The sequence below is a fragment of the Chiloscyllium plagiosum genome, unplaced genomic scaffold (assembly GCF_037043375.1).
Source record: "Chiloscyllium plagiosum isolate Xiang-an unplaced genomic scaffold, Cpla_swu_hap1 HiC_scaffold_5, whole genome shotgun sequence".
Taxonomy (NCBI): domain Eukaryota; kingdom Metazoa; phylum Chordata; class Chondrichthyes; order Orectolobiformes; family Hemiscylliidae; genus Chiloscyllium; species Chiloscyllium plagiosum.
The window spans coordinates 48794966-48819527 of NW_028270143.1; the positions used below are offsets into that span (position 1 = coordinate 48794966).

Sequence of the window (24562 nt, forward strand, 5' to 3'; positions counted from 1 at the left end):
CAGTTCGGTCCTAGCCTGGCGTGTCGAGCCAGACTGAACTGGCTGGTGGGAGCTGAAGCTGTTCAGCTTTCTCGCTCTCCCTAATGGAGCTGCCTCTCAGCGAGATGAGCCCTTCACCGCTTTGGCCAGAGATGGTCTTGGCATTCTGGGGAAATGGCGCATGCCTGTGGTGTCCACCTTTGGTGTGAAATCTTTTTGACCCACCCACAATCCCAATCCAACATCTTCCACACAAACTAGGACATGTTTAGCGGTTAGTGGCTGAACTGCTCCCCAAAAAGTCCAGTAGCATCACCCGTAGACGGTCAATCTTTTCCTTTGAGATGTGCCTTCAAAGTACGACTTGATAAATGGCGAAGAATTCCGCTTGGAAAGTAAAATTAGAGAACTTGCCAATCGTTAAGGTATCAGTAAGGAAGGAACTGTAGGAATCTAGGTAGTTCAGTGTCGGCCCTATAAAATATGCAGGGGAAAGAATTCTACGTTTAAATATCGCCATGAACAAAATGAGGCCAGAACTGAAATCCACTAGGAGAAAGTGAGGACTGCAGATGCTGGAGATCAGAGCTTAAAAATGTGTTGCTGGAAAAGCGCAGCAGGTCCGGCAGCATAAGCCCAAAACGTCGATTCTCCTGCTCCTTTGACGCTGCCTGACCTGCTGCGCTTTTCCAGCAACACATTTTTAAGCTCAGGACTGAAATCCGCCCGGAGTTTGATTTATACTGAAAACACTTGTTTAAAATAAGGCTGACAAATTCACTAAAACCATACTGGTATTGAAGTCTATTACAGCCACAAACATATTGGGAACTGCTAGTGCCTATTACATCATGCAACCATAGGGTCTGCAGCTTACTCTCCCAGTCCAATCTTCATCTATTGGGAATCTGCTAAGTTATTTAAACTTCTTCATTACACGATATCTAACAAACCGCATCTCCAATAAGTCGATATGCATGTGACCCTCCGCCACCCTATTATTTGACAAAAGTAACGGCAGATCGCTACGATCTAATGATCCAGAATCGAGCCCCTGCAATGTAGTAATGGCATTCTGTCTGTTAGGATACAAATTCCTCCCCAATATCTCCGCATTATTAACTGCTTTCGTGGCCCTTTGTCAGAGAACGGGGCTCTCGTCTCCAGAGCAGGGTGGCTGGAGCCGGGCCGCAGCCGCTGATAGAGAAACAAGCTCCTGTGGGGTCCGTACATGTGAATAGGAACCTGTTCCGGGCTTGCGGTGAGCGGAGGCGCTTGGGAATTGTAGCCAGGCTGGGAAAGGGAGGTCAGTCTCATTCCGCAGGCAACACCAACGACAAGGAGAGGCAGACCGCTCCAGTCACAAGCATTCATTCAGCTCAGCTTCTCACACAGCGGGACCCTACTGGATCGAAACAGGACAGCTCAGAGAAGAGGGAGGGAGAAAACGAGAAGAAAATAGCTAATATAGCTCCTGGAATTACAGGAACCCCACGGAACATTGCATTTCAGCTCCCCTTTATTCATTACGTGAAGGAGCGTTCACATCAGTTGGGATTTCTCATCAGTGGAGAGGAGGAGGGCGAGAGGGAGAAAGGAAGATGCAGCTTTTTACTACTAGCCTTTATTCCGTTTGAGAACTGCCACCGCAACTCAGCGCATCTTCAGAGCGAGGATCCAGTCGGTAACGATTCTCCATTTTCTTAAAGTTTCTTATTCAAATAATGTAAAGCCATAGTCGGAGGGAGGGGGGTGGGGGGAGTGGGGGACAGACGCTAGACGCACCGTCAGTCCCATTTGGAAGGTGATTGTAATGTGTAAGGGTCTGTTTCCACTCTGAAATATCTGGAATGGGTCAAGATTTCAGAGATCGAGCGGATTGGTGCCACACTGAAATGGGCAGCATACTGTTAATTAACTTGCTATATACAACGGGGGCAGCTGAGGCTGACTCCTTCAACTAGGAAAGCACGGACAGTTAGGGAAAGCTGTTGGCTTCGAGACACGATCGAAATGTGAAATAGGAGCAGGCAGGCCATTGAAACTGGGACAGCACCAGCCAGCACAGTCCCTGAAAGAGATTGGTGAGCAAAACTCCGCATTCAAAGCGGTCGTTGTCCTGCACATACCCGCTGGGTCCAGCTCTCGCTACTATCGGATTCGCTAACGCTACGCCCGAAAAAGAAGCCGTGGTGTTTTGTTTTGCGGGTACTGTATAGCATCGGGCAGCAGATCCGTGCGATCACTCACTCCATGAGCCAAAAGTTTCGCCTCCAGCAAAGCGGAATATAAAGTTAAAGCAAGCAGTAGCACTGATCCTTGTTTCTATAGCGAACTGTCAGCTCCATTGATGAGCACTTTGACAGCAGGCTTTAGTTTATACTGCTGGGAGAGCAGGGTGGGTGGGGGAGGATTGCTTTATTAAAAGGTCTGGATGCTAGCGGGCAGAATATTCAACACTCTTCAAAGTAGAAACCGCCAAATAAGATTTGTGTTTGAAGTTACATCTTTATTTGCTCGCTGTTTTAACTCGCAAAAGTCAGAACTTCGTTGTAGCAGTGGTTGTTTTGGAAGTGAAGCGGTAATGGGTCGTGTTTTACTCGCCACTGAGGTCTTTCAAGTGAGAACGGTCTCGATTTCAACTCGACGATGCCTGACTTTTGGTTCACCCGCCCGATTGGTCCCGTAACCAACAAATAAATCAACAACATGGCAGGCCCAGTTTCAAAACTGTCTGTAAACTTGCCTTCCTGTATATTGCGAGAGAAAAAGAAATCCATAAGTGTGGTAAAATAATTGCTGTAAAGGCATGTTTAACCGAACTGTTAAAATATTGCAATCTTGCGAAAAATTGAAAGCGTTCTTTACCTAATTAAGAGCAAAACAAGTGGGAAATGGCACTTTATTTAAGAAAAACGCGTAAAGGTTATCATCTTGTTTATTGCTGAGATCCGGAGCCGACCCGCAAACAAATCTTTACGCAGACCGTCTTATGAGCTCGCCTTTCCCTGGTCACCTATAGATAGATCTTTATCAAATCCTGGACTACTAACTGGCAGCTGTAGAAATGCAAACTCCAGGCACGGGGAAGGATGGCAATTAAGAGACTTGGAACGATTTTATGTCATATACCGAAAATTGCAAACCAGGCATCTCCCGTGCAGTTTGAGTCATTCGTGCTGAGCACAAAGGCAGGACCTTACTCATCTGGCCAGAGTTCCTCCTGAGCCATTATCTTGGCTGTTTTTGTAAGTGAGGGTTTACTATTCGCCTCCAGTCTCGGACTCAGATCTGGAGGCAGCTCCCATGTTTAACTCAAATACATTCGCAATGGTTTACATTGCATTCATGCAAAACAAAGTTAATAGACTGAGTCTATTTACGATACCGCTCGGCCACGTATCTAAAGGATACAATGTTGCCCTGAAATGATCAGTAAGCCCATTCAAGAAATAAAAGACTCAGCGAATGAGTTTCAGCAGCACCAAGCAGTAGGGTGTCTCCAGACTGCCGGGCTGACAGCTATTTAACATCTCGATGGAAACAAACCAAGGAATGCAGATGTGGAACAATAAAAAATATTATGGCATAAACTCCAAAGCCTTGCCGGTGCTATAAAAGCCTTCCCTCAAATTAGTCACGCTGTTTACTGACTCTTTTTCAATTCCCTATGATTGCACATAGGTCTTTCCCTTCACTCTGCACTCGTTTGATGCTTCAATTTTGATTGCACATTATTAACGATTCCCTGTCACTCCGTGTTGTTGTTTCAGACTGCCGAAATATATACAGAAATAACCTGTCCATGTAAACTTTCAGAATTAAGCTGCTGCTGATGTTTACAGCCAACTACATTTTTTAAAAAAAATCTACATACCAAAAGCGGCATGCTGACCCCATACTACAGTTTATATATATCGTTGCATATATGATTTGGAGATGCCGGTGTTGGACTGGGATGTACAAAGTTAAAATGTCACACAACACCAGGTTATAGTCCAACAGGTTTATTTGGTATCACTAGTTTTCGGAGCACTGCTCCTTCATCAAGTGGTGAATCACCTAAAGCTAGTGCTTCCAAATAAACCTGTTGGACTATAACCTGGTGTTGTGTGATTTTTAACGTTGTTATATATAGCTATTTATATATATAGTGCTATATATATTATAATTTTGTCCCCTGGTTCTTCCTAACCTGCACATTTCAAACTACCCATCTACATGGACCAAGATTAATATTTTCATTATTTTAAGATATAAATTATTTGTATTTAAATATCACCTGACATGACCTCAGAATTCCAAGTTTTTCGTAGTTAACGGAGTACTTTTAGTATAAACACAGAAAATGCTAGAGAAACTCAGCAGGTCTAGCAGCATCTATGAATAAAAAGAACAGATTTAACGTTTCAGGTCTAGTATGACTCTTTGGATTATCAACATCCAGAATATTTGCCTTTTTATTTAGAATAGTCATTTTTTTGTCAGTATAGTGGTAATATCACTAGCCTAATAATCCAGAGCCGCAGGGTAATCCGCTGAAGACATTGGCTTGAATCCTATGTGCTTTAAATTCAATTTTTTTTAAAAAATGAGGTTTTATTTAAAAGAAACTAGCTTAATGGCAAACCCCATCCAATTCACTAATGTTCTTTAGTGAAGGAAATCTGTTTTCCTTCCCAGTCTGATCTACATTTGCTCCAGGCATGCAGCAATCAAATTGACTCTGAAATTTTCTAGTTTTATGTTTTTTGAGTACAGTTGGAGTTGCACCCATCCAAGCAAAATGAGAATATTCCATCACGCTCCTAACTTGTGTAGGCAGGCAATGGGGAGAAAATAGGCTAGTAATTTGCCACAGAATCTCTTGCCTCTGACTTGCTATTGTAATGAAATGGCTTATCAATTCAGTTTCTTGTCAATGGCAATGCCCACGATGTTGACAGTGTGATATTCAGTGGTGGTAATGCCATGAGTTTCAAGGAGGAACTTAGATTCATTTTTATTGGAGATGGTCATTACTTGGCATTTGTGTTGCTTGAATATTACTTGCTGCTTAGCATCCCAAGTTTAGAGGTTGTCTAGATCCTGCTGCATATGAAGCACACTGCTTTAGTAGATTATGAGAAATTGCAAAAGGTGCTGAACATTGTGCATTCAACTGTGAACATTTCCAGCTCTAAACTTACGATGGAGGGAAGGTGAAAGCAACGGCAAAAGGTTGGACCGAGGACACTATCTCTAGGACCTCCAGCAGTGATATCCTTTTACTGAAATGACAGCTGTTCAAGGATTACAACCATCTTCATTTGTGCTGGTTATGACTCCAGCTAGCAGAGACTTCCTCTGATTCCCATTAGCTACATTCTTTTCTAGGTGGACATCAGGGTGGTCCATCTGGATTCATTTCTTTTGGCTTGTTAGTGGTTTTATTCAGGGAGAAAGTGAGGACTGCAGATGCTGGAGATCAGAGCTGTAAATGTGTTGCTGGAAAAGCGCAGCAGGTCAGGCAGCATACAAGGAGCAGGAGAATCGACGTTTCGGCTATGAGCCCTTCTTCACGAATCCTGAAGAAGGGCTCATGCCCAAAACGTTGATTCTCCTGCTCCTTGGATGCTGCCTGACCTGCTGTGCTTTTCCAGTGACATATTTTCAGCAGTGGTTTTATTCAGCTGAGTGGCACCCCATCTAACACCTTCAACATTCATTCTCTTCACAACTGATGCATAATGGTGGCAGTGTGTATTATCCACAAGATTCACCGAGGCTCATTTGACTATGCCTTCCATATCCTGTGATTCTGCTAACCAGGAAGACAAGGGTAACAGACTTATGAGAATACCATCACTGCACTTTCCCCTCCAAGCTACACACCATCCTGAGGGGGAAATGAATTCTGAACAGATCAAAGACATTGCAAAGAAGAGTAATATCAGGCTCAAAATATTAACTTTGTTTCTCTCTCCATAGTTGTTGTGGATATCTGCTGAGTTTCTCCAGCACTTTGTGTTGTTATTTTGGATCTCCAGCATCCATAGTACTTTTCTTTTAGTTCCTCAGTACTATTGTCTTGATGTTGTCTGGGACTATTGCCTGTGCTGTATCGAATGCCTTCTGTTTCTTGATATTAGATAGAGTGAAGTAAGTTGGCTGAAGTCAGGCATCTGTGCTGCTTGGGACCATAAATAATTATTTTTCTGAGCACTTCTGGCTGAAGTTAGTTACAAATGCTTCAGTTTTGACTTTGGCTCTGATATATTGGACTCTACGTAATTGGAAATGGAAATGTTTGAGGAGCCTCCTGCCCTGAGTATTTACAGGTATTTAATTGTCCAATATTCATGATTGGGTTTGGCAGGATGCAGGACTTTAATCTTTTGTTTGTGAGATTAATCAGTTCTATTGCATACTTGCTACCATTGTCTGGCATGCACATATTCCTCTGTATCATCATCAGGTTTGTATTTCCCTCTTAATTATACCTGCTACTGCTCCTGCCAAGTTCTGTTTCACTTTCAAGGTTAATACACTGACTCAGTGGTAATGAGGAATATGATGGATCACAAGGTTGCAAATTATTGTTGAATTTCTGCTGTTGCTACTGATGACCCACAATGCATCATGGATGCTTACTTTTAAGTTACAGGATTTGCTATAGGTCTATCATATTCAGCACCATGTTGGTGCTACACAACATCAGAAACCATATACAATTATACTACAAATCAAAAACAATCACTCCCAACTGCACACATGTTTATATCAAGCTGCTTTTACCAGTGCAATTGTGTTATATAACAAAACTATAAACTTATGAACATTTTTCTTTTAGGATAAGTTTGGTTTATATTTGTGTTTGTTGATTCATTCATTGAGCCAGGCAGCTGTAATATTGCATGGATGTGCTTATTACATTTTTCTTCCAAATATTGACATAATCTCAAAGATGTCCCATCCTAACTTAGAGAAAACAGTGTTAGCTAAATGAAGGGGAAGAAAGTTGTCAGGTAGGATATAACATTTTTGGTAAACCACAGCAGAAAAAGCTCAAAAAAGTCAACAAACACTGAAATTATTTAAATGGATGCCAGCAGAAAACTGTGGACCTGAATATCCTCAGAAGCTGAAAGTCCAGGATGCCCATTGAACTCTAATGTTTAAGGCACATTTAAGGTTAGACTTACTAACCTATCTCCAGAATATCTGTTAAAGAGGACTATCCAGTGTTTTGTTCACATAAGTACATAGAAGTTACAATATAGGAACAGCTCATAGATTTCTGCCCACTTATCATCCAATTTAAATATTTTTCTGCCCTGTTGACTTTTTAGAGCTATTTCTATAGCGGCTTGCTTAAAATCATCTTATTCTGCCTGACATCATTCTCTGTCTTCATTTTGTTACCAGTGCATTTTGGACATGAGAATGGGGCATCTTTGAGAGTGTGATAATCCGGAGTGCGGACAGGTTTTCTGCCTCAACCATTAATGAGAGCTACAGCCTCACTAAATAAATTTCTTCCGCTCTCTGGTTTCAATTTTCTATTTTTGATCTGGAATCCTCAAATATTGAAACAGTCTGCTTTTATTTCCCATGTCTTATTTCATAATTTTAGACAATTGTATTGTATTACTCTGCAATTGGCAATTGATGTAAAACACATGTTTAAGAAGGTGGTTGAAAAGGTACAACAATAGAGAATTTTATGGAATTTAAAGGTTAGGGAATTACAGTGTGGATAGTAAACTTAGTTAAAAATGTCAATGATTTTTCAAGTCTTCCTTTCGTTTCTATATTGCCATAACTTACAGCATTCTGGTAAAACTGCATTCAACTCTTTCTCAAGCCTATATAGCCCTCCTAATGTGTTGTGACCATTACTGTCCACAGTACACTGGGATTATTCTATACATCTTGTGATAAAATCTTGAAATCCATTAGCTTTAATTTACAGGCCATCAGCCTGAATTGCTGCCTTTAATGTTCTGTGAACCTGTAGCCTCCAAATCCCTCAGCTTTTCTCAAGTTCTGAGTCTATTTCTATTCAGTGTAATAATTACTATCCTTACTTTGTCAAAATGCATCATCTTGCACTTACAAATATTACTTTCCAGCTGCCACTTAAAAGCCTATACCCCTAATTTATCATTGTACCTTTGTAGTTTCTAAGAAAGAAAATCTACTTTGAATTCAAAGAACAAAGCACAGATAACAGCACAGCAGGGGAACAGGCCAATCGGCCCACTAGGCCTGTGCAGATGCATGATGCCTTTCTTAACTAAAAACCATTTGCCTCAATGAGGTCCATATCCCTCTATTCCCTCTATCAATTCATGTATCTGTCAAGATACCTCCTAAAAGTTGCTACTGTATCTGCTTCTACCATCTCCTCTGGCAGTATATTCCAGTACTTACCACCCTTTGGGTAAAACACTTGCCTCTTACATCTCCTAGAAACTTTCCCACTTTTACCTTAAACCAATATCCCCTAGAAATTGGCATTTCTACCCTGGGAAAAAGGCTCTGACTATCCATTCTATCCATGGCTCTCATCATTCTGTGGACCTCTAATAGGTCTCCACTCAGTTACCGACGTTCAAGTTTAAACAAACCACGTTTGTCCAATCTCTTTTTATAACTAATATCCTCCAAACCAGGCAACATCCAAGTAAACCTTCTTTTGCTACCCCCCCCCCCCCCCCCCAAAGCCTCCACACCCTTCTGATAGTGTGGTAACCAGAACTGCACACAATATTTCAAATGTGGCCTTGTAAGGTTCTGTAGAACTGCAACATTCATTTAGGAAATTTAACATCAGCCCTTATTCTAGGCAATCACCGGAAGCATTTATATACATTGTGAACAGAAGTGGCTCAAGAACTCAAAAAAAAAACAAAGAACTACAGATGCTGGAAATGAGAAACAAAGACAGAAATCACTGAAAAACTCAGCAGGTCTGGCAGCATCTGTAGAGACAAAGCAGAGTTAATGTTTCAGGTCCAGTGACCCTTCTTCAGAACACAGAAGTGTCATTGGTCCCGAAACATTAACTCTGCTTTCTCTCCACAGATGCTGCAAGACCTACTGAGATTTTCCATCAATTTCTGTCTTTGGCTCAAGAACTCTACCACACATTATGACTCACATCCAATTATTACTGAAAAACACACTTTACTCTAATCTTTAATATATCTGTTCAAGGCATTTTAATTAAGTTTAGTACCCTTCCTGTAATTCCTCATTTTTAATATTCTCAAAATAATTTCTGTTAAGGCAGCTTTTCAAATATCTTCCCAAAAGTCAAGTTTCTTCTATCAACTGTATTTCCGTCATTTACCATTTTTGTAGATTAGATTCCCTACAGTGTGGAAACAGGCCCTTCGGACCAACAAGTCCACACCGACCCGCCGAAGAGTAATCCACCCAGACCCATTCCCTTACCATTACCCCTGACTAATGTACTTAACACGATGGACAATTTAGCATGTCCAATTCACCTAACCTGCACAACTTTGGATTGTGGGAGGAAACCGGAGCACCCGGAAGAAATCCATGCAGACACAGCAAGAATGTGCAAACTCCACACAGACAGTTGCCTGCGGCAGGAATCAAACCTGGATCCCTGGTGCTGTGAGGCAGCAGTGCTAATCACTGAATCACCATGCCACCCCCAATTACTTCCTCAAACAATTGTATGATATTTCTCAAGTACGATTATGTTTTTGGAAACCTGTACAAGTTGCTATTCATGCTTTCCTAGATGGATGACACTGTAACATAGTGGTAATGTCACTGTATTAGTAAAATATCATCTTAGACTAATAATTGAGAAAATATGCATTTTGATTCTCCTGTGCCCATTAGGAAAATACAATTCAGTTTGAAGGATCTGGAGAAGAAAAAAGCTGTCACCAGTACAAGTGACAATAAAGCTGCTGCATTGTTTTAATCCTGAGCTCAGTCAAATCCATATGAGAGTCTAGTCCCACACAACTGTGGTTTATTCTCAACTGCCTTCAGAAATGTTCTAGCAATCTCCTTGGTTGTATCAAATTACTAAATTATTTTTTAATGAAAGATAATAATTTTCCCATTAGTTATTAAGATTAATGGTATTTAAGGAGTCAGATTAGTTCATTTTTTAAAAACTGGGTACCATACTGACCTCAGCAGCCACCCATTGATAACAGAAATCTAAAGTGTAATTTTCAGTGCTATACAATGTTCATCTTTAGTTCTTTTCTCTCTAACTCTGCTGCATTATCTTCTTTCAGCTGAAATAATTTATCTAAAACTTCCTGTTAGCCATCATAATATTAATCACTCATTCTCAACTCTGGAATCTGCCTCCTCACTGATGTTCTTTGTTTCATTAAAGACATAAAGGATTTCCTGAAAGTAGATATCAATTTTTTGATCATCACCTACAAATTGATTATGCTGTCTCCTCAACGATCCTACCTTAATTTAAACAATTCTTTTACTGGTAAACTTGAAGATTATCTGCATGTTCATTTAAGTATTTTGAATGTTTGCTTCATAGTCTTTCACAGCTTTGCTCACTTGTCCTTAATGTCTCATCTTTTTTCTTACTCTTGTTCAATGCTTGCCTTATTTCATTTAGAGTTCTAATCAACCCCCTTCTTCAATATTAATTAGTCTCTAGTCTCTTTTTTGCTTTCATGATATTCTGAAATACTGGTAGATTTCTTCACTTTTAGTAAAGTTTGCTTATTTATAACTATACACATCCCGCAGTCCTGTTTGTCAATTTCTTTCAGTATCACACCTCACTGGGTCACTATTAATCCTTTCAATACTTTCCTCATCCAATCCATTTTTTTTCAGTGCAGTTCAAGATAACTCATAGGAACAGTGAATAGAATGACCATTGCAGATCAAGCTATGGGAAGCTGACATGCATTTGATCTTAGCAGCAATGCATTGGTTTATTAAAATACAAAAGGAATAGTAATTGATTAAATTATTTCTATTTCTGTAATTTAAAGGAAAATTAGAATACCAAAAACACTAAAATCAAAACCATTTCCAAAAGTTGGCCATTAGATTATAATGACTAAATGAAGACTCATTTGTATTCACTCTGCTTCATGGAACTTAAAGAATGTTTCACATTGGTTTTGGAAATCTAGAACAGGCAGGAGCCTCATCAAAATAGGATTAAAATTTTTAGCATCAAGTTCAGAAACACTCTCCCAGGAGTACTGGAATTAGACCAACTTATCTGTGGTCCTAAAAGGAGATTGTTGTGGACTGCTGCACATACTGAAGTGGCAGTGTTACATATAGGACCAGAAGATGCATAAATCTCTCACACACTGACAACACATCAAATTCCTATTTATTCACTCCTCACCATGCACTCCACTTAATTTCATTGTTCACTTTTTATGCCTGAGGTTGGGAAATCGCCTATTTGTATCATTAAAGATGGTTTTTTGATTTGATTTATTACTGCCACATGTTCCTGAGTACAATGAAAAGTTTTTTTTGTGGACAGTACAGGCAGATCATTCCGTTCAAAGATCATAGGGTGATAGAACAGAGTGAGGAATACAAAGTTACAGCTGCAAGTTTATCAGTAAAAGAAAGAATTGTTTAAATTAAGGTAGGATCCTTGAGGAGACAGCATAGTCAATTTGTAGGTGATGATCAAAAAACTGATATCTACTTTCAGGAAATCCTTTATGTCTTTAATGAAACAAAGAACATCACTGAGGAGGCAGATTCCAGAGTTGAGAATGAGATGATTGATATTATGATGGCTAACAGGAAGTGATAGAACAGAGTGAGGAATACGAAGTTACAGCTGCAAAGAAGGTGCACAGAAAGCAAGATCAATGTTAGATTTGAAATTTGAGAGGTCCATTCAGAGATCTAATAACAGCGGGGAAGAAGCTGTTCTTGAACGTGTTGGTTACATGTGCTTAAGCTTTTGCATTTTCTGTCTGATGGCAGAGGTCAGAAGAGGCAATAACCGGGGTGGGAGAGGTCCTTGATAATGTTGGCTGCTTTTCCACAAAAAGTCTATGGTCTCTCACTATTATAAGCTAAAAATCACACAACACCAGGTTATAGTCCAACAGGTTTAATTTGAAGCACACTAGCTTTCGGAGCGACGCTCCTTCATCAGGTGGTGGTCGCTCCGAAAGCTAGTGTGCTTCCAAGTAAACCTGTTGGACTATAACCTGGTGTTGTGTGATTTTTAACTTTGTATACCCCAGTCCAACACCGGCATCTCCAAATGATTATTATAAGTTAGGAGGCTGTACCACTGCCTGCTGCATAGGTGTCTCTGCCCATCAAGCTGCCAAGGCACCAGACTAATGAAAAACAATATAAGGGGTAAGCCTCACTGATGTTCACAACCATTCTATTTCTTAAAGCATTTACAAACTATTGCATTTTAATTACATGGAGATAATGGGGACTGCAGATGCTGGAGAAATCAGAGTCAATGAAGCGTCGTACTGGAAAAGCATGGTCAGGCAGCATCCAAGGAGCAAAAGAGTCGATGTTTCGGGCAGGATCCTTCTTCTGGACTTGGGAGCAAGAAGGCGGTTGAGAGATGAATGGGGGGGGGGGGAAGGGAGATGGGGCTAGGGGACAGGTAGGTGAGAGGTGGGTGAAGGTAGGAGGTGATAGTGTTTGGTTGGTAGGAAGGGTGGATTAGTTAGGTGGGAAGGAAGATGGACAGGTAGGTCAGGTCAAGACGGCTGACCTGAGTCAGAAGGTTGAATTTGGGATGGTGAAAGAGAAGGGGAGACTTGGATACCAGTGAATTCAATATTCATGCCATGTAGTTGTAGGCTCCCGAGGTGGAAGATGAGGCGTTCTTCCTCCAGTTCGAGTGTGTGGTATTGTGTAGGCAGGACAGATATGTCCTTAGGGGATTGGGAGGGGGAGTTGAAGTGAATGGCCATGGGAAGTGGGTTGGTTGGTGCATACACACCAGAGATGTTTCCTGAACCATTCAGCGAGTTTGTGCTTGGTCTCTCCAATGTAGATGAGCCACATTGACAGCGCCAGATAAAATAGATAAGGTTGGAGAATATACAAGTAAATCTCTGCCGGATTTGAAATGATCCTTGGGGCCTTGGATGGAGGTGAGGGAGGAGGTGTGGGCATAGGATTTGCACCTTACAGCAGCAAGGGAAGGTACCACGAGTTGAGAGGGGGTTAGTGGGGAGTGTGGACCTAATGAGGGAGTCACAGAGGGCATGATGGAATGCAGATGGGATGGGGAGGGAAATGTATGTATGATGGTAGGGTCTGACTGACGAAAGTGGTGAAGGATGATGCACTGGATTTGGAGATTGGTGGAGTGGAATGTGAAATTACACGGAACAAAGGACAATGGTCAGTGTTGATTGAAAGGATATTGTAAAGCAGCAAGGTGATATTTGTGCTTAGCATCAGTAAATGGTCTGACAATAATAAACTAAAAAAAATGCAACAATTCTTAATATTGGGTCAGAAGTGATAAGCATATACTATATTTCATCCACTCTTTGTAAATAGTTTGTACTTGATTCCAAACTACTAAAATGATCAAGATTTAAAACAGACTCAGGAAAGGCTAGTTTTAGTGACTCACAGAACAAGTAGCTTCTTTTTAGTAAGTTTAAAATTACACAACACCAGGGTATAGTCCAACAGGTTTAATTGGAAGCACACTAGCTTTCGGAGCACCACTCCTTCATCAGGTGGTTGTAGAGGACACAGAATTTATAGCAAAAGTTTACAGTGTGATGTAACTGAAATTATACATTGAAAAATACCTTGATTGTTTGTTGAGTCTTTCATCTGTTCGAATACCATGTCAGTTTCACTTGTTTCATGTGTAAATCACAAAACTTTTTTTAAAAGATACATTCTCAGGTTAACTGTAACAATTGGTGTCAGCCAGATAATCTGTTGAAGGTGTTAGCCCCCTGTGTTCCCTGTCTGTGCCATAATGTTTAGACTGATTCTAATCTTAAAAAGTGAGTTAACAGTCTTACATGAATCCATGCAGTTTTTGAGTAAAGTACAATGTAACTTTGCAAGTACAACTTCACCCCACACAAACGTATATGTATATGTGTGCATGTGGGTCTTTGTGTGTGCGTGTCTGGGGTGAGGGGTTGTGAGTGTCTGTGAGAGACAGTGTATAAGTGTGTGTGTGTGACTTGGAATCTATTTGGCGGTAAAATTGCTCTGCGTTAATGTGTGTTAGACCTGAAATAGCGCCAAAAATGTGCTTTAAATTCCAAACTGAAATTTCAGAAAAATGAGAGAGAAAAGGAATCATTCTGACCTCTACATTTCTCTTCCGTTTACTATCAGGATTAAAGTTTAACAATGGAATGAATCATCACCTTACAATAACAGTTTGCCTTAAAGCCATTATTTAAAGTGCATTTAGAGCTGATTCAAGCAGGGATGGCGAGATTGACGTGGATTTATCCAGGGCCCGGCGGGGCACCAAAAGGGGGCGGTATGGGCTTGTTCTCTTGACTGTTGCCGTGAACTGGCACAATGGGCGCAATTGATGAGGTCGCTCCGAATAAGCGGTTCTTTCAGCCTGATGGCTGTGCTGGACATTTTATGAACTGCCACGAGTCTAGCACTTACCACCTCTTTCGCCAACCAATATTAAACGGAAAGGATTTATGCTCTGCGATAGAATCTTCTACCAGGGAGCGGGAGGGCGAAACACTGAAAATATAATCCATTAAATGAATGAATGGCGTTTGCCTTTACTGCCGATCACTCGAATTGGTCAGAAAGATGGCAATAGGAATAAATGGAATATCTTGCATTCGGCGTTTTTGCATTATTTTGTGTGATGGTCTTCCATTTGAAACAATTTCATTCTCTGTGATATAATAGAACAAGTCAGGAGTAGGTAAGACTTGAAGGCAACTCTTTTGCCTTGGAGGTAAGGATAACCCCTCCACTCTGTTGTAATTTGCTTAACTTTGAGGCTTTAGGTCAGCGTTACCCATTTCCACTTACCTAGAGAAGATGGTCATTGAGCTCTTCTAGAACAACTTTATGTGATGAAAGTGTTCACACACCACTGTTTGGTAGGACTTGCAGCACTCCTTCCTCACGGTATTTGTTCGGACAATAATGGAGAAATGACGATATGTCCAAGTCAGAAAGTGGTGTAACCAGGAAGAAAACATGGTCCCAGGGTGCTACCTTGCTTTAGTTTTTTCTCTTGGTGGTGAAGGGTGTGGTTTTGGGAGTTTTGCTGAAGAAACCTTGACAATGTTGCAGCACCGCATCCTAAATGTACAGTAATGAAAGTTGGAAGGGAAAATGATTAGAATAGTGAATGAGGCACTGATTGCTTTGCTGTCTGTGTTTCTTTAATGCTTTTCAAAAATATAATTTATTCACAAAATATTTAAAAGTACAATATAAAAGAATTCAAATTGGACATTACAAAAGTGCAATAGTATTTAGCTTTCCTTCATTGAGCATGTTGCACTCTTAGCTGCCTCTATACAACTGTGATACATGTGACACTTGCTTTATGCATCCATTGACGCAGATCAAACTGTTCGAAGTCAGGAAACCCTTGGTACACTATGGTTGAACTGCTTTAGACAGTGGCCTTTCTGAACTGATCCTCTGTTGCAAATGCTCCAAGCTTTATTGTCTCCCTCAACAAACAGTGCTGGACATTTGAATGTGCTAGTCTGCAACACTTCGTCATGGACAACTATTGACATTGGATAACTGACATGTTTTGATCAGTTCAAAGAGCATCTTCCACCAGGTTCATGGTCTTCTAATAGAAGTTAGTGTTTGTCTCAACGTGTGTTCCTGAAAACAGCTTTTTGAGCTGTTTGCATTAAATCTTAATAATTGTTGCATTTCTTTCCAACAACCATTGCATTTCTTTCCAGACCTTTTGCAAAGACAAATTCCAGAGGGAGATAAGCCCCAGTCTATTTCCATCTCAGCTACTTCAAGGATAGCATGAACAGTGTTATTACAGTTACACCCATTCAGTTATAAGAAGAACATTCAATTACAGTCCTGACATGTGCCATTTATGTGGAAGAGAGGCTATTTATGACTTAATTTTACTACAGATTAATTAGTCCCTGATTTGTTCTAGTTAGTACTGCATTTAGTGACTAGTCTGGTTGTGTTTCTGGTCAAAGGAGTCCCAAAGATGTTGATGGTGGGGGACTCAGTCATGATAACATCATTAGAAGTCATTAGACGCTCTCTTGTTGGAGATGGTCATTGCCTAACATTTGTCGGATGAAATGTTACTTGCCATTGGACCATGTCAGTTAGGACTCCCTTAGTGTTGAGTCTATTAAGCTGCATGAAAATGACAAGTGAGTTCTGAAAAGTTAAATTGTGTATGTCATTATGCATTCGAGCATAAACAATAATAACATTCACATTAGATTAATTAATTGGAAATAGTACTGTGTGCACTGAAGTAGACACTTATTTTTAATTCTGTTGAAGAAAAGGATATAGCATCAAAACTCATTAGAATTTAAGCATGTAAAATGCTTATTTGTACAACATGGCTATTTATTCTGGTTTAGCAAATGAGTAGAATTGCAGGACCCATACAAGTGACAAAGACCCTTGATTCTGTCTGCAAACATAGTCTTGACCCAATCCTTAGTTTAGCAATTTTCTTTTGAAAGTATTTTCAATGTGCATTGTTCAACATCGTATTTTAAACAAGGTTATGCTATGAGACAGGACTGTGCTATGATATTTTGTTTAATTACGATTGCACTAACAGTACAATTCAGTTCACATTTAACCCTTCACAGTTACAGTGAGAATTGTCATTCTGAATGTGGTCTCTATAAATATGCCTTTAAGTTACCTGAAGAATAATTACTGCACTGCCACAAAAATAACGGACAAATTGTATTTTGTGAAAGCGTTCTCTCAGAGAGACATATCATTGACCTTTTTTTGACGATCCAACATTCTTTTGCAAAGGCATTTGTAATGCTTATAAAGGCTATTTCCTACACTCTGATAGCTTAACCAAGTTGTCATTCTGTATGTTTACAGCAAGATAATTTGTAATATTTTGTAAGGTAATTCCACAGTAATTTCACAAACTTTGGAAGAGCAGGTCTTTCCTGAAAAGAGTTCCTTGAAAGAAGAATGGTTTGAATATTAATTTTGCCATGGAGACAGAAGAAGGATTTTCTAAACTATTTCTTGGTTATTTATTGGACATCCCCAAGTTTTACAATGGTACATCAATGTATCACCAATTGTACACCAAAAAGCATGGGAAGTAGTGATGTTATGCTTTGTCACTGGATCCAGAAACCCAGGCTAATGTTCTGAAGCATAGTTTTGAGTACCACTATAGTAAAGAGTGAAATTTGAAGATAACACAAATCTGGGATAGAACGCTAGTCATAATGTTGACCATGTAATTATTGTCATTAAAAATCCCTCTAGTTCTTTTGGGAAGAAAATCTGTCATCCTTCCCTGGTCTGACTTATATGTGACTCCAGACTGAAGGTGATTGCTTTTTAACAAGCCGCTGGGAATTGGAGATAGTTAACAAATGCTATCCTGTCAGTACCACCCTCACTTCATGAACAAATAAAGTCTTCTGTAAGACCATTCACACTGATCAATACTTAAACTGCTGATCTTTCTATTCTCGCTCCACCTTGAATTTAATTTAATATTGTTGTTAGAAAAGCCTACTTCATCAATGACAAGAAACATCTACAACAAGATCTTTGTCAAAAAGAATAATGTTTTGCTCTCACCATGAAATTCTTTAAACTACTTTTAAGATAATATGTGTTGGTAAGTCGGTTTACCCTCGATATCATTATAGCTGTGATTAAATCTGCCTAACCCAATGACAACATAGAAGAAGAAGTCATTGCATGCCTGGCAGAAGTGAGAAATGTTGCTGATTGTCCTTCTTCAGCTCAGGAATAATGAGATCAATGGTTGATAAGGTGGCTAAAGTCAGTTGATTGAGCACAGAATGAGAATTCATGCAGAGAGTGTTATGTATGCATGGAACAAGCTGCGAGAGGTGGTGATGGAGGCGGGTACAATTACAATGTTTAAAAGCAATCTGGATGCGTATGTGAATAGAAAGGGTTTAAATGGATATAGGCCAAATACTGGCAAATGGGAACACACCAGTTTTGGATATCTGGCTGATGCGGGTGAGTTGAACTGAAGGATCTGTTTCCCTGCTGTGTAATTCTATGAATTTATAACTTTATTTAACATGATAAATTCTGGATTTAACAACTTAGATCCATACTAACGAAATATCTCAACTGAGTTACTGGAAAAACTTTAGGTAACCAGAAACTTGAAGTGGTCTGATTTAGATTTGCACATACTTTGTGTAGATGAATCTTTGGAAAACTCCGACCAAATCCCACTCACCGCATCCATTATAGCAGTGCTTATTGACCTACATATTGGCTTCAGGTTAGGTACCACTGCATTTTATCTCATCTTCAGTTTCAAATCCATCAATGGCATTACACCCCTTGTCTTTGTAATATTCTCTAGCTCTAAAATCTTTTGAGAGACCTTTGCTCCTCCAAAGTTAACTCATTGATTATCCTTAATTTCATTTTTTTTTTAGCATTGATGCTCCTGCTTACACTTAGTAAGTTCATTACCTCTGGAATTTCCTCCCTAAACCTGTCTACTCCTTACTTATCCTTTCCAACTTTAAAACCATTCCTCAAAATTGGCTGGTTTTACCAACCTACAACCATCTGTTGCCTTTGTGAATTATTGCAGTCCTTGTGCTATAAGTTGACCCACAATGCCTTAAGGGAGGGGATTCCATGATTTTAACCCAGCAACAGTGAAGAAGCATCAATTTTGTTTCAGGTCAGGAGGAGATTGGCTTGGAGGGGAACTTGCAGGCGATGGCATTCCCACGTATTTGCTTCCCTTGTCCTTCTAGATGATAGTGCTTTTAGGTTTGAAAGGTGCTGTCTAAGGATCTTGGCAAATTGATGCAGTGCATCTTGCAGATAGTAGATACTGCTGCTACTGAGTGTCAGTGGTGGTGGAGTGGATGCTTATTGTTGCAAATTAAGCAGGCCACTTTGTGCTGGATGGTGTCAAGCTTCTTGAATGTTATTGGAGCTGTATTCATCCAGGCAAGTGGGGAGTATTCCATCACATTCCTGATTTGTACCTTACAGTTGATGGACAGGCTTTGGGGACTCAGGGTGTGAAATACTTGCTGCAGTATTCCTAGCGTTTGGACTACTTTTGTAGCCACTATGTTTAGATGAGTTTCTGATCAATGGACGCTGATTGTGGAGGACTCAGTGGTGGTAACAACATTGAATGTCAAAGGGTGATATATAGAATGTCACTTGGTCATTGCCTGGCATTTGTATGGTGCAAATGTTGCTGCCACATGTCAGCCCAAGCCTTGATATTGTCCAGGTCTTGTTGTATTTGAATGAGGACTGCTTTCGTATCTGTGGGGTTGCAAATTGTGCTGAATATTTTACAATCATTGGCAAATATTCCCACTTCTGACCTTATGATGCAAGGAAGGTCAATGATGAGGCAACTGAAAATGGTTGGGCGAAGGATACTACTCTGAGGAACTCTTGCAAGGATGTCCTGGAGCTGAGATGGCAGACTTCTAACAAACCCAACCATCTTTCTATATTTCAGGTATGACTCCAACCAGCGGAGAGTTTGTCTCTTGATATCCATTGATTCCAGTTATGCTAGGGTTCCTTGATATCAAATGCAGCCTTAGTGTCAAGGGCTGTCACTCTCACCTCATGTCTGGAGTTCAGCTCTTTTATCCATGTTTGAACCATGGCTGTAACAAGGTCAGGAGCTGAGTGACCCTGGTGGAACACAAACTGGGTGCCAGAGACCAGACTATTGCTGCATGATCGCCCTACATCTACCTACATAAAGACATGACATAGGGAAATTTAAGAATGGAAACCTTGTTTGAACTGAACAGATAAGATGTACTTATTGCAGATGCAGTTTTTCAATTTTCCTCAAGGCAATTCAAACAAATGCTTGATATGAACAGACTTGATATGAAAGGGTAGTTCTCTCCATGATGCAAGAAAAATTGCAATTGATGTAACGCCAAGATTTCTAATTAAGGTTTAAAAAAATCCTCAGGCAGTCTGCCAAATCATTTTCAAGTGTCTAATGATAGGAAAGAGCTGGAAGCTTACCAGGTTTGTCTACCAACAGAGGATTCACAGGCAATGAAGGGGAAAACAAATGGAAGAGTGGAAATTAGGCATAATGTAAATCAGGCTGCTGATTCATTATTGTCCATTTTGCCCCATCATTGAAGACCTCCTGATCCCACCCTTCATGTTTCCAGAGTAGAAATCTACTTACCTAATTGACAATAAGTTGGCAAACTCAATCAAAAAGCTAAATGTCTATTCACTCAAGAGATTCTTGTGGTAGTGTTCCTATCTCTCTGTCAAAAGATCTGTGTTCAAGTCTAACCTGCTCCAAATCTCTTGTAATGTGCTTGAATAGGTTGGCTAAAAATATCTACATATCCACTTAGTGAAATAAAAATGTCACACGGATGCAGGAGGGGGCGCTATTTACCTGGCATAGAGTAAATGGTTTTGCATTTAGCCTATCTTACTTTATCTAGCAATTCCTTAATATTGACATCGATATTGACATTTGGTGTCACAAGTGGAAGATAGTCCCTTCTATGCTATTGACAATATCAGATTGATCAACACAAAATTCACAAAAGTATGAAGAAAAAGATGAACAGAGAATGCTTTAAGCCAATACAGACTAAACCAGATGTACAAACCACTGCCTTTTGTTGGAGTCTATCTTAAAGTCATATTAAATCTATCTACTCTCTATTTGATCTTTTCCTTCACCTGAGTTGTAGATATTCCAATTGCTAAAGTGAATTTTCTTTTATCATTCTCTGGATTTCACACACAAGATGTTATTAAAAAGTGAGTTTTGTCATACATCTTTAGTCGAGAACATTTCACTATATTCCAAGCAAAACAGATAGTACTTCCACTTTAATTTTGAGAGCTGTTGAAAGTTGGGGTGATTGTGGACAGTGACGTTGAGTATTTACAAAAGGAGTAGCATTAAGAAAAACAAAGATATATTTGTCTTTGGGGGAATTAAACCCTGTCATCTGGGAACACAAAAGTCTGAGAATGCTGTAAACACAACAGATAGCGAGTGTGAACAGCAGGCTCATGTGAAGATGTCCACTAGGTTATTTTGAAGTGCTGAAAGCAGCAGAGGCAGTCTCCAAGTTGGCGTTGCTGGTGTGCTAGTGGGAAGTGATCCAGGAGTTGGAGAAGGTCAGGAGCAGAAGATTGCATAAGCCCAAAACCTTAACATTTGCCCACCTGAACATTTCTAGCTGCAGTACTGTCCTTCCTGAATCTACTGCAGTGCTCACTTCCTCATGCAGGAGGCAGTGTCAGCTGGCATGGCCAGCTGGCTCCAGGAAGGGCAATGCTGCGGCTGGAGAGGTTCCAGCAAGTGGTGGGACCAGGATGGGGATGAAACAGCATCAGGTGTGGGAGGGAAGCCATATCTTTGCAATGTCCCATGACTTTCTAAAGATCTGTGATCTCTAAAAAGCACACAAAATTATTCATTGTTCTTGCCTGTTTGAGACTGAAAGTGAAAAGTATGAGGAGAAAGGGAATAATCCTTAAAATGACAGGCCCAAGTGGCAAACACTGTGGAGAATGTGAACAAAGACAACAACTCCAACATATATACTGAGAGTATCAGTCATTTATGAAGGAAAATATGATTTATTTGATTTATTTATTGTCAAGTGTATCTTGTTACAAAATACATGGAAAATTGTTGTATAGTGTCGTCACTTTCCAGCACCATCTCAAAACACACAAAAACAAACAAAAACATCAAATCCAACTCCACAGTCCATGTGTCTGTGCGGGTGCTCTGGTTTCTTCCCGCACTCCAAAGATATGCAGGTTAAGTGGGACATGCAGGATAGATCAGCCATGGAAAATGCAAGTTTACAGGGTAAAGGTTGAGGGGTTGGATCTGGGTGGGATGCCCTTCAGAGGGGTGTTGTGTACTTGATGTGCTAAATGTCCTGTTTAAATACTGTAGCGATTATATGAAGAGCTCTGCCATGGGCCTATGAGTGTAAGTATCCCTCTGACATTTAAATGCATCATATAAATGCTTCCTCTTCAGCACAGGATAAGAAAAATAACTTAGAATTCTATATGTATAAGATAATTCCACCTCTCAGATTTAACTGCTGATAACTGTTTTGACCATTCAATAGTGGTTGATATGTTGTCGTTGCTAATTTGAGAGGCACAACCTTTGATCCCATCAGTATTGAGCTGGAGGGGACTCAGGTGGACAAGGAGTTGTATAGACCGGTTGAGCCAAGTGCAAAATTTATGTGGGCAACATTATTAAAATTATCTGAGACCACTACCATGACTTTTAGTTTAGGATTATTTAATATGAAAGTTTACAGGTTCTGGAACACAAGAGGCTAGCCAGGAAAACATTGGAATGGTTGAGTCTATTAATAACAAAAGTACAGATGAGTATGAGTGAGTGGTGAGAGTGCAGCCCAAAATGAAAGAATAGTTGTCAAATTAAAACAACATTTTACTCTTAATCAATTCACTCTATTAGAGGAACAATTCATCCTGCAGTCATGAATGAAAGGTGAGGGGGAATTGATGGTACAGGCAACCCCAGTGAGTGCAACTTAAATACTAATGAGAAAAAAATGTTTGTTTTTCTGTCTAGACATTAAAACCACAACACCACCTTAAAATATTTCAATACCTTCAATACAAATAGTTCATGAGTCACATCAAAGATATATCCCTGTGAGGAAGAATGATTCTAGGAAGAGGATAATCAGGGCTATTTAGAATAGCATCAAATTTAAGGAAACACTAACAAGGTGGCAAAGATTAGTCGTAAGTCAGAGGATTGAAGAAGTTTTTAAAGTCAACAAAAGATGACCAAAAAAATCATAAAGAAGAAGAAAATGAATTATGAGAGCAAAGATTATGAAAATGAAGAGTAGAGTTTCTTTAAAGAGGTTAAAAGGAGGAGTGGGGCTAAAGTAAGCATAGGCCTCTTAGCAAATGAGGCTGGGGGAAAATAGTGAAGAACCAGGAAATGGCAGAGGAATTAAATAAATACTTCACATTGGTCATCCACAATAGAGGAAACTATTAAGATTTCAGAAATACTAAATAAAAACTGAAAGAACGGCAAACGTTGTAAATCAGAAACAAAAGCAAAAATGGCTGGAAAAGCTCATCAGCAGTATATTTGGAGAAAAGTCGAAGTTAATGTTTCAGGTCTAGTGACCCTTCCTCAGAACAAAAAGGGTTCTGTTCTGAGGAAGGGTCACTCAACTCGGAAAGTTAACTCTGATTTCTCTTCACGGATGCTGCCAGACCTGCTGAGGTTTTCCAGCAATTTCTGTTTTTGTTTCAAAATCTTAAATATTCAAGAAACTAAAGGGAGGAGAAGAATAAACACAACAATTATTAGGGAAGTACATGGGATTAAAAGCCAATAAGTCCCTTGGATGTGATAAGTTGCATCTTAAGACCTCAAAGGAAGTAGCTACAGAGATAGTGGGTGTGCTGGCAGCAGACTCCCAAGAATCCTTTGATTCTGTAAGTGCTACAGAGGTTTGGAAATCTGTCAATGTAACATCCATAATCAAAAGGTGAGGGAGACAAGAACAGGTAATTAGAGGCCAGTATCTGTCATTAGGAAAATGAGTTTATTATAAAGGATATAATAGTATAGCACTTAGAAATATATCACATAATCGAGCAAAGTCAGCATGGCTGACAAATTTATTACAACTCTTTGAGGAGGTCACAAACAGGATTGATAAAGGGGAGCCAATAAATGCAATATATTTGGATTTCCAAAAGACATTCAATCATGTACTGCAATTTGTGCTACTTAATATGAGATCCCATGGGTGTTGGGTATAATATCTGGGTGCCGAAACAGGATTGGCCAACTAATAGAACTCAGCAAATTGGGATAAAGAGTTATTTTTAGATGGCAACCTGTAACGAGTGGTGTGCTACAAATGTCTTTGTTAGGGTTGTAATTATTTACCATGTATATTAATAACTTGGATGAGTAGAGTGAATGTACTATCGCCAAGTGCTCAGATAACACAAAAATAGGTGTGAGGGCAAGTGATGAGGAAGACACAAAGAGTCTACAGAGGAGTATAGACAGGTTAAGTTAGGGGGCAAAAGCTTGGCAGATGGAATATCATGTGGGAAAATCTGACTGAAAAATGTGACATTGCATTGCTTGTCAGGGAGTTTAAAGAAGAATATAAGATTAAATAATAGAATATTATTTAAGTGGGGAAAGCCTACAGAAAGTTGCAACACAAAGGGATTTGGAATTGTTGTGTCTGAACCACAAAAATCTAGCATCCAAGCTCAATGAGTAAAAGAAAAAGCAAATGGATTGTTGGCCTTTATTGCAAAGGAAATGGTGCTTTAATTTAGG

At 39.8% G+C, this 24562-nt stretch overlaps 1 protein-coding gene across 2 annotated transcripts in view; it reads left to right on the forward strand.

Moving 5' to 3' along the window:
- The first annotated feature begins 227 nt into the window (after positions 1–227).
- calcr (calcitonin receptor) overlaps positions 228–24562 on the forward strand; it is a 277357-nt gene continuing 253022 nt past the window's right edge. Inside the window, exon 1 of one of the 2 annotated variants that reach the window (XM_087987149.1) lies at positions 228–1663. The gene's annotated coding sequence lies outside the window, so the exon portion shown is untranslated. Of the gene's footprint in view, positions 1664–1795; positions 2064–24562 lie in introns of those variants that run through there. The other variant, XM_087987150.1, reaches the window with a different exon arrangement.